Consider the following 9,707-nt stretch of genomic DNA (forward strand, 5'->3'; position numbering starts at 1 on the left):
CGAGGTCTTGACTAGCGTCGGTTCGATTTAAATGGTGAGCTCTCGGTACGGTGGATGAGGGACGAGGAAGCGGCCTATGAGTGAAGCACTAGGTGACTTGCGAAGGATCCTAGAGGGTGCTGACCATACAGTGCTCGGGCTCTGGGTCGCCGAAGATACCCACACGTGCATCGTGGAAGATATTGGAACAAGGAGTAAGAGTTGTTTTCTGCTGAGTATGGATCTAGTTGATTGACCTTGCTGGTCCTCAACTGATGAGTCCATAGCTCTCTTATATGGATCTGTTGGTTGATCTTGCTGATCTTCAACGAGGATTCCATCTTGATTTTTATAAGTGATTATCTGCCACGTATTATGAGCTAGGAACTATAGAAAAGGCCCCTGAGTGAACAGGTGGTGAGCGTTCTGGTTGCCAATGATGCCATAGATACTCCGATGAAGGAATGATTAGAAATTAAGATTCAACCAGATACTTGGAAGTTTATGATCAGTAACACTATGATTTCATTAAATGGCTGAATTAAATACATTTGAATCTAGGAAAAAGGCAATTTCATATTGGGTGTGTAAGTGGTATGACTGGAGTTAAATTTGCTTGAAAATCCGGCTATGGGGCCTGGGAACTCTTTTCCTTGGTACCCGGGACAAAACCTAACCAAATTCCTAATTGGATCCCATCACTATAGTGGTTGGGCAGTTGGCTAACCCATGGGACTGGAGGTTGGACTGATGGATCTGTAAATCGAGACTCAATTTCTGTTTAGTTCGATAGATGAAGTAAATCCCCGACAAAAATTGTTCTATGGAAAAGAATCAACGGCTGTGCCTCTCAATGAGGAAAAAAGCATTAGTCTCTATGATCCAAGTACAGTCTTTTTCCCTGATCTGACTATGGGACTTACGGGTTCGGTCAGATGAGCTCAGTTAGTTAAGGCTTTTGACTACGTTAGGGAAAAGTTATCCTGGTGGAATCGCCCGTGCTTTCTTGATATTTTTGAAGAGGGATTTGACTACAGGGGAAGATACTCGACATCCTGAGAGGCTGGGAAGGAATCTTACATTCTACCCCACTTGAAAAACGCGAGATGTCCTCATCTCGTAAAACTAGAGAAGAATTCTTTTTCTTAAGATCCAACTGATTATGGGTTCCTTATATTTTGGTGAACCCAAATAGAATCCTGGGATAAAGATCCCTTATATAAAACTCATTATTAAATAACAATTCAGTCAGATCATAACATTCAATTCCTTATCACAATAATGGTCCATTAGACCGAAATTTCTATCTGAACAATCCTTCATGGAAATTTTTCATTTATGAAGATTTTAATTTGACCTCCTTTAACTTGATCCACTGGGTCAAGTGTTAACAGCAGCAATTTGCCAGCACAATCCACTAATCTCATAGTGATTTGCTAGAGTTATTAACGTCATTCCAATTATGAACATCATCACAGGGACTCGTCCCATTCATCCTCATTGTGGTTTTGCTCAGCTTATTACATTTCAACCAAATTTCAAGAATCATCATTTTTCAATCAGAATCCAAATCAACTCATCAGTTCACAACCAGAATTTAAAAATCATATCAACCACATTCGAATTCATCATCTGGATAGCATTAATGCTTATAATTTCAAGTCTTAGATTTACTCGTATATACTGCCAGTAAAGAGCTGTAGTTATACCCTCGGTATATACGGGTAGTCATGGTTCTTGGAACTATAAGGTAAATACCATCATGTCTAGGCCTCAAGCAAGTCAGGGATTCCATATAATTGCAGTACTTCCATCTGAAGACCCAATTACCAATTTACGAATTTCAGTTTGAATATCAAATTGTATGAATTTTATCACACAATTACAACCTTTTAGTGCTTCTTGATAAATTTTTGACATATTTGGCTTCTCGGTTGATCCTCATTAGCCAAATTGGCTCTGATACCAACTGTAAGATCTCTGTCACCACCGCGCAACGGATTCGGGGTGCTAGCAGTGGAAGTAGCACATCTTGCATGGGGCAGGGTCCCACACTCGGGGCCTCGCCCACAGATATCCGGACAAGTGACTAATTCCTCGATTCTTCCAAATCGAACTCGGAAAAACTTCTCTTATCTTGTTTCTACATGTTTTGGCCTAGCGAGAGAAAATATTCTAGAGAGAGATTATTTAGATTTTGAATATTTTTGGATAGAAAAATTTCTCATCCTATTAATATAAGTTCCCCTGAAATAGAAGTTCAAAAAGATTTCCAGAAGGTGCATTAGAAATCAAGTATAATCTGCTCAAGAGGCATTATCCTGAGGGTCAAGATTTTTTTAAAATTTTAAATTAAGATTCCTATGGGCCAATAAGATCAATCCATGTGTGGGGAGGAGATAAATCTAATTTGTAAAAGAAATTACCCAAAAATGAGTAAATGCTCACATAAGATGAAGAGTTGACTATGTACAAGGGTTATTAGTAAAAAACTATGAGTATTACTAAAAAAATGAGATATTTTGGGTATAATCATTCCATTTTGACACATACGTAAGGAAGGGGAGTCCCTTCAAGGAGTGCATACTTCACATGCTTGAATGAGTTTTAAACTAAAAAATAATGTGATATTTTTATCTCTCCTCTCTCTTGGATCAAACCGAATCAAAACCTAATAAAAAAGGAACCAAACTAGGTCCAAATCTAGTCCAAATTCAACCAAACTGAAATCTAAAAATTTCTAGAAATCAGTTGGTCTTGGTTAGAGCCTCCCTCTCCTATAAATAGAACTTGAGTCTTTGTAAAAAAATATGAGAATTATACTATGCCAAAATTATGCTGAAATAATGCTAATTTTTACTATCCTCTGAAATTCTCTCCAAATTGAAGAAATTGGAGCTTCCCTCTTTCTTCAATCTCCATTGGTGACTCCATCAGCACACCAAACCAATTGATTGGTTGGGGGCCTCTACCGTGAACAAAGAATCAAGCAATTTATAAGATAAATGGTGAATTTTGACCTTTCTATAAATTCTCAATGTTTCTCTCTTCTCAACCCCTCTTAAGCTTGAGCAGCTTAATTGGAATGGTTTTTGAATCCTATTGAAGTTAATTGATGAATGGTAGTAAAGAATTACATAAATTTTCATTTATGCTTAATTTTAATGGTTTTTATGTAATTTCTCTCTCTCCATTCTCATGACCTATTCTCAATCCAAATGAAGCTTTCATAAAGCTTTTCCTTTATCCAAGATTAATCTATGCTTGAGGCCAAATTAATGCCTTTTTTCTATGCTTTTAGTTTATGTATTTCATGAATATTGATGATTCAATCCATTATGGGTTAATGATCCAATTAGGGATCGTTCTAATCATTCCCTTAATGATAAGCTTTATGAATATTGATGATAACCCATTATGGATTGATGATTCAATCCATTATGGGTTAATGATCCAATTAGGGATCGTTCTAATCATTCCCTTAATGATAAGCTTTATCCTTTAAAATAATTGAGATTTATCAGTCATAGCAGTAGAGCTATGGCAAAATTTCTGTAAAAATTACACATAAAATAATTTCATTCAAAGCATGAAAAGAGGACTTCCTACCATATTCTAGGAATTATCATCCTAGATTAATTGAAAGAATTTCATTGTAATCATGGAGAAATTGATTTTTATGTTATGCATAATTGATGAATTAAGAAGAAGAGGATTTCTAGTAATTAAATTTTATGTTAAAAAGAGTAATCCCCATCGTATGAGTATTCTTAAAGGGTTATTTTCATTCTAGACATAGAAAAATGTATACTAGAAATATTTATTTATAAAAGTGTGATTTTCATCATAATTGGTTTTTATGCATAAGTAGATGCATAAAAGAATTTTTTATATATTAAAAGTGTGATTTTTATCATAAAGGATTTTATGCATAAATTAGATGCATAAAAGAAATTCTTTTATATCAAAAGAATGATTTTCATAAATGATTTGTATGCATAAAAGATTTTTTATATATATTAAAAGTGAGATTTTTATCATAATTGGATTTTATGCACAAATTAGATGCATAAGAGAAATTCTTTTATTCTAAAAGTGTAATTCCTACTAAATTGGATTTATGCATGGAAAGATGCATAAAGAAATTATTTTAACCCAAAAGTGTTATTCTCATCAATTTTGATTTTATGCATAGAAAGATGCATAAAGAATTTTATTTTTAATTCAAAAGAGTTATTCTTATCAATTTTGATTTTATGCATAGAAAGATGCATAAAAATTTTTATTTTTAATTAAAAAGAGTTATTCTTATCAATTTTGATTTTATGCATAGATAGATGCATAAAAGATTTATTCTAAAAGTGTTAATTTCATTAAGATGGAAATTTATGCATAGAAAGATGTATAAAAGATTTATTTTTATTTCGAAAGAATTATTCTCATTAAATTAGAATTTATGCATAGTAAAATGCATAAAAGGATTATTACAAAAGTGTTATTTCTACTAAGTTGTCTTTATGCCTAATAAGATGCGTATGGGAAGTGATAGGATGTGATAAGATATGTATGGGATGAGGTAAGAAGTGTATCTGATGGGATAAGATGTATATGGGTTGTGATAGGGCGAGAATGGATGTGATGTAAAAGAATAGATGTGAAGGCGTATGTGGTTATATGAATGGGAATGTAAAAATGGATGTATGGATGTGGATGTATGAATGTGAACGCGGATGTGAATGTATGATATAGATGTATGGATGTGTATATAGATGTGGATGTATGGATGTAGATGTGAATGTGGATGTATGAATGTGGATGTAGTGGTGAAAATGGATGTATGAATGTAGATGTGGATGTGGATGTGGATGTGGATATGGATGTATGAATATGGATGTGTATGTATGGAAATGGATGTATGAATGTAGATGTGGATGTATGAATGTAGATATGGAATGTGGATAAGGATATGAATGTGGATGTAGATGTATGGATGTGGATATAGATGTGTATGTATGAATGTAGATGTGAATGTGGATGTAAATGTGAAAATGGATGTATGGATGTAGATGTAGATGTGGATGTATGGATGTAGATGTGAAAATGGATGTATGGGTGTAGATGTGGATGTGGATGTATGGATGTGGATGTGGATATGGATGTATGAATATGGATATGTATGTATGGAAGTGGATGTATGAATGTAGATATGGAATGTGGATAAGGATATGGATGTGGATATGGATGTAAGAATGTGGATGTATGTGAATGTGAATGTGGATGTGTGAATGTGGATATGGATGTGGATATGGATGTATGGATGTGGATGTATGAATGTGAACGCGGATGTGAATGTATGATATAGATGTATGGATGTGGATGTATGGATGTAGATGTGAATGTGGATGTAGATGTGAAAATAGATGTATGGATGTAGATGTGGATGTGGATGTGGATATAAATGTATGAATATGGATGTGGAAATGGATGTATCGATGTGGATGTATGAATGTGGATGTGAAAATGGATGTATGGATGTAGATGTGAATGGGGATGTATGAATGTGGATGTGGATGTGGATGTGGATGTATGAATGTGGATGTGAAAATGGATGTATGGATGCAGATGTGAATGTGGATGTACGAATGTGTATGTGTATGTGGAATAATGAATGCAAAAATGTATGTGAATGGATATGAAGTCGATATGAGCGAATGGATGAGATGAGATGTCATGTGAATCAGAATGTGAATGAATAATATAAGATGTGAACGAATGAGATGTAATGAGAAATGGATGTGATGAGACGTAATGTAAATTAAGAAAGATAGGAATGGATGTTATGTGAAGTGAATGAATTTGATGTGATGGGATGGAAAATGATGTATCTGGTCAAGAATGGATACACATATGATTTGGAATTGGGTTAAGTAATATGGATTGATGTGGAACAATCTGGAAAGACGTGAGTTCATTATAGAAACTGTATTTGTGACCTGTTTGTAAATGATTTTTTATGTCAAGAATGCTAGGGAAGCATTTTGACCGTCTTGTGATTAAGGTCGTGGAGACCTAACTGATAAAGTTGCAACTGCTGAGACAGAGAGTCAATAGAGGACATCTCGCGTAGCAAGGTCGGCCAAGGTCTTGACCCGCCTCGGTTCGATTTAAATGGTGAGCTTCCAGTACGGTGGATGAGGGACCACGGAAGCGGCCTATGAGTGAAGCGCTAGGTGACTTGCGAAGGATCCTAGAGGGTGTTGACCATACGGTGCTCGGGCTCTGGGTCGCCGAAGATACCCACACGTGCGTCGTGGAAGATATTGGAACAAGGAGTAAGAGTTGTTTTCTGCGGAGTATGGATCTAGTTGATTGACCTTGCTGGTCCTCAACTGATGAGTCCATAGCTCTCTTATATGGATCTGTTGGTTGATATCTTGCTGATTTTCAACGAGGATTCCATCTTAATTTTTATAAGTGATTATCTGCCGGGTACTATGAGCTAGGAACTATAGAAAAGGCCCCTGAGTGAACAGGTGGTGAGCGTTCTGGTTGCCAATGATGCCATAGATACTCCGATGAAGGAATGATTGGAAATTAAGATTCAACCGGATACTTGGAAGTTTATGATCAGTAACACTATGATTTCATTAAATGACTGAATTAAATACATTTGAATCTAGGAAAAAGGCAATTTCATATTGGGTGTGTAAGTGGTATGCCTGGAGTTAAATTTGCTTGAAAATCCGGCTAGGGAGCCTGTGAACTCTTTTCCCTGGTACCCAGGACAAAACCTAACCAAATTCCTAATTGGATCCCATCACTACAGTGGTTGGACGGTTGGCTAACCCATGGGACTGGAGGCTGGACTGATGGATCTGTAAATCGAGACTCAATTTCTGTTTAGGTCGATAGATGAAGTAAATCCCAGACAAAAATTGTTCTATGGAAAAGAATCAACGGCTGTGCCTCTCAATGAGGAAAAAAGCGTTGGTCTCTATGATCCAAGTACAGTCTTTTTCCCTGATCTGACTATGGGACTTACGGGTTCGGTCAGATGAGCTCAGTTAGTTAAGGCTTTTGACTACGTTAGGGAAAAGTTATCCTAGTGGAATCGCCCGTGCTTTCTGGGCAAGAGAAGTTTTTTCGAGTTCGGTTTGGAAGAATCGAGGAATTAGTCACCTGTCCGGATATCTGTGGGCGAGGCCCCGAGTGTGGACCCTGCCCCGTGCAAGATGTGCTACTTCCGCTGCTAGCATCCCAAATCCGTTGCGCGGTGGGGACAGGGATCTTACATCTCATACTGCAAGCCCTCCCATAAGACTCCAGCTAGTATGTAGCCCTTCTCCTTTGCCATTTGTTTGGATTGTGTGTGTGTGTGTGTGTGTGTGGTTTCATTATTTTGCTAATACGTCTTATTTGCGTTTGTTTTATGGGGTTTTCATTGATCTTCATCACTAAAGGCTCAAGCTCTCTCCATTTCTTTGGATTGTGTGTGTGTGTGTGTGTGTATGTATGTGTGTGATTTCACTGTTTTGCTAATATGTCTTGTTTGCGTTTGTTTTATGGGATTTTCATCGATTTTCACTCTCGAGACTCAAGCTCTCTCGTTGTCTCTCCCACTCAAGCCCTCCTTCAAGACTCCAATTAGTTTACAATTTCTCTGGTAAGTTCCCTACATACATTGTCTTGGTTTTCTTTAATGCATCTTCTTCCTTTTTATGTTGCCCCTTGATGTAGGCTTTGGGTACGTAGATCCTTCAAGACCATGCTCCTCTCCCTATTAGAGTCATGGCATAAACATGAGCATTATGATGCCCCATGCTTATGCCATACAAACCCTAAACCCTAAACACTGGCACCCTTGTATAATCATGCGCATAACCACCTTTATTTGTGCATGTGTAGACCATGGATCGCACACCAAATGACACACGTGCATATAGCACAAATATCTCTATCGTGCCTACTCCACAGGTAATGTTCCCTAGCTAGTTTTTCAATATCATCTCCAAAATGAGCCTGAAGCAAAGGGCTATAGCTCAAGCCTACTTCGGGGGAAGCTCTAGCACTTCTGCATAACCATCACAGTCCACGACCACACAAATCATGCCAATGGACCCTGGCAAGTTACACAAACCCTGCCACCATGGCTCCATTGACTAATTCCTATCATAGAGAAGGCGGGATTGCTCGTCGTCAGGTTTTTTGCCATGGTGGTGGCTCCACAAATGCTTCTACCTCTCCATGATGCGAGCCGCCCACCAATTTCTAGATGTGAGGGGACACCATGCTCACATGCATCCCGACATTTTGACACAAACCCCTCTACCCCCAATTCAGCTCGTAAACCAATGTGGAGTAGTGGAAGAAAATGTGGTCCTCAACAATGTCGACATGAGATGAAGACTCAAATTTGTAATTTATGCCATATACTCTTTGCCCATGAATTTATGAATACATGGCATAAACCTGATTAGGAAAAGAAGGACTGCATCATGAATCAAATCAAGAGTAAGTTTAGGCCAGCACTAGGAAGTGAAGGGGTTCATCCTAGGTGGATCAAAGGTCATATGGTGAATGCATTGAAGCATTGGCACAGTGATGTTGCACACAAGGTAAAGATGTTAACAATCTTGAAATGGGATTGATCATGGTGATAGACACAAGATGAAGCATTGGCACAGTGATGTTGCACACAAGGTAAAGATGTTAACAATCTTGAAATGGGATTGATCATGGTGATAGACACAAGATTAAGCATAAAATTAAGGTGGATTATACCACACCAAAACCTCCATGACTAGAGAGACAGAGAGATTGCACACTCAACACTTGATCTCTATTCTATTGCATTCATTAATGAGCTATACAATGATATAGGCCTTCTAGCCTTATCCCACTTTACACATCATCATCCATGTGGCACTCCCTTTTCCACTCTTTTGGTCAACACTCACACACCATACAATATTACATGTGACATTCTTATCTTACCACAATATCTTGCACCTCTAGGGTGCATTCCCACATACACACAACACCGCGATTACATCTCTCAACACCCCCTCTTAATCAAGGTGTTCCATAACTCACCCATCACCCATATCAATGTAGCATTGCACAACGCAATCACTACCTCTCAACACTCCCCCTCAATGATAAATTGGAGTGTTAGCCAACAAATGTTTGTGTGTGTGTGTGTGTGTACCTTCTTAGACACTGAGTCCATTTTGAGCCGACTCGCTCACATCAGAATCACTAAGTCCGATTTGAACATAGAAGTTTGGGTAACGCACATTAGGCTTGTGAGCATGGGAGCATGGGAACAAGCTCTAGTGGAGCATGGGTTAGGACTAACCTTAAGGGTTAAGGTTAGGGTCAGGCATCCAAGGGTCACACATGGGAGATGGAGAGTCAAGCGTCTGAGGGCCCTCCTATATAATAGGGGCATGGGGCACACTCAAGGGGGGCTTAGGCTATGGTCTCTTGATGTTATCTTGAGGCTAGGTTATGTTATGTTCTCTTGTGTAGAGGATCATAACTACTTACTTACCATTTCACACTACAGCTATAAGCTATTGGATTAGAGTTATACCCCTTGATGGTATGGGACATCAAGGTAAAGGTATAATGTACTTCATTATAATTCATGTGTGTATCCCTTGGGCGCTCGTCGGGGGTGGTCGGGTGGACGAGTTTATGCCTAATTTATGCATGTTTATGCATAA

Source organism: Cibotium barometz, chromosome 34 (assembly GCF_041138505.1).
Source record: "Cibotium barometz isolate CiBa-2024 chromosome 34, ASM4113850v1, whole genome shotgun sequence".
NCBI classification, from domain to species: Eukaryota; Viridiplantae; Streptophyta; class Polypodiopsida; order Cyatheales; family Cibotiaceae; genus Cibotium; species Cibotium barometz.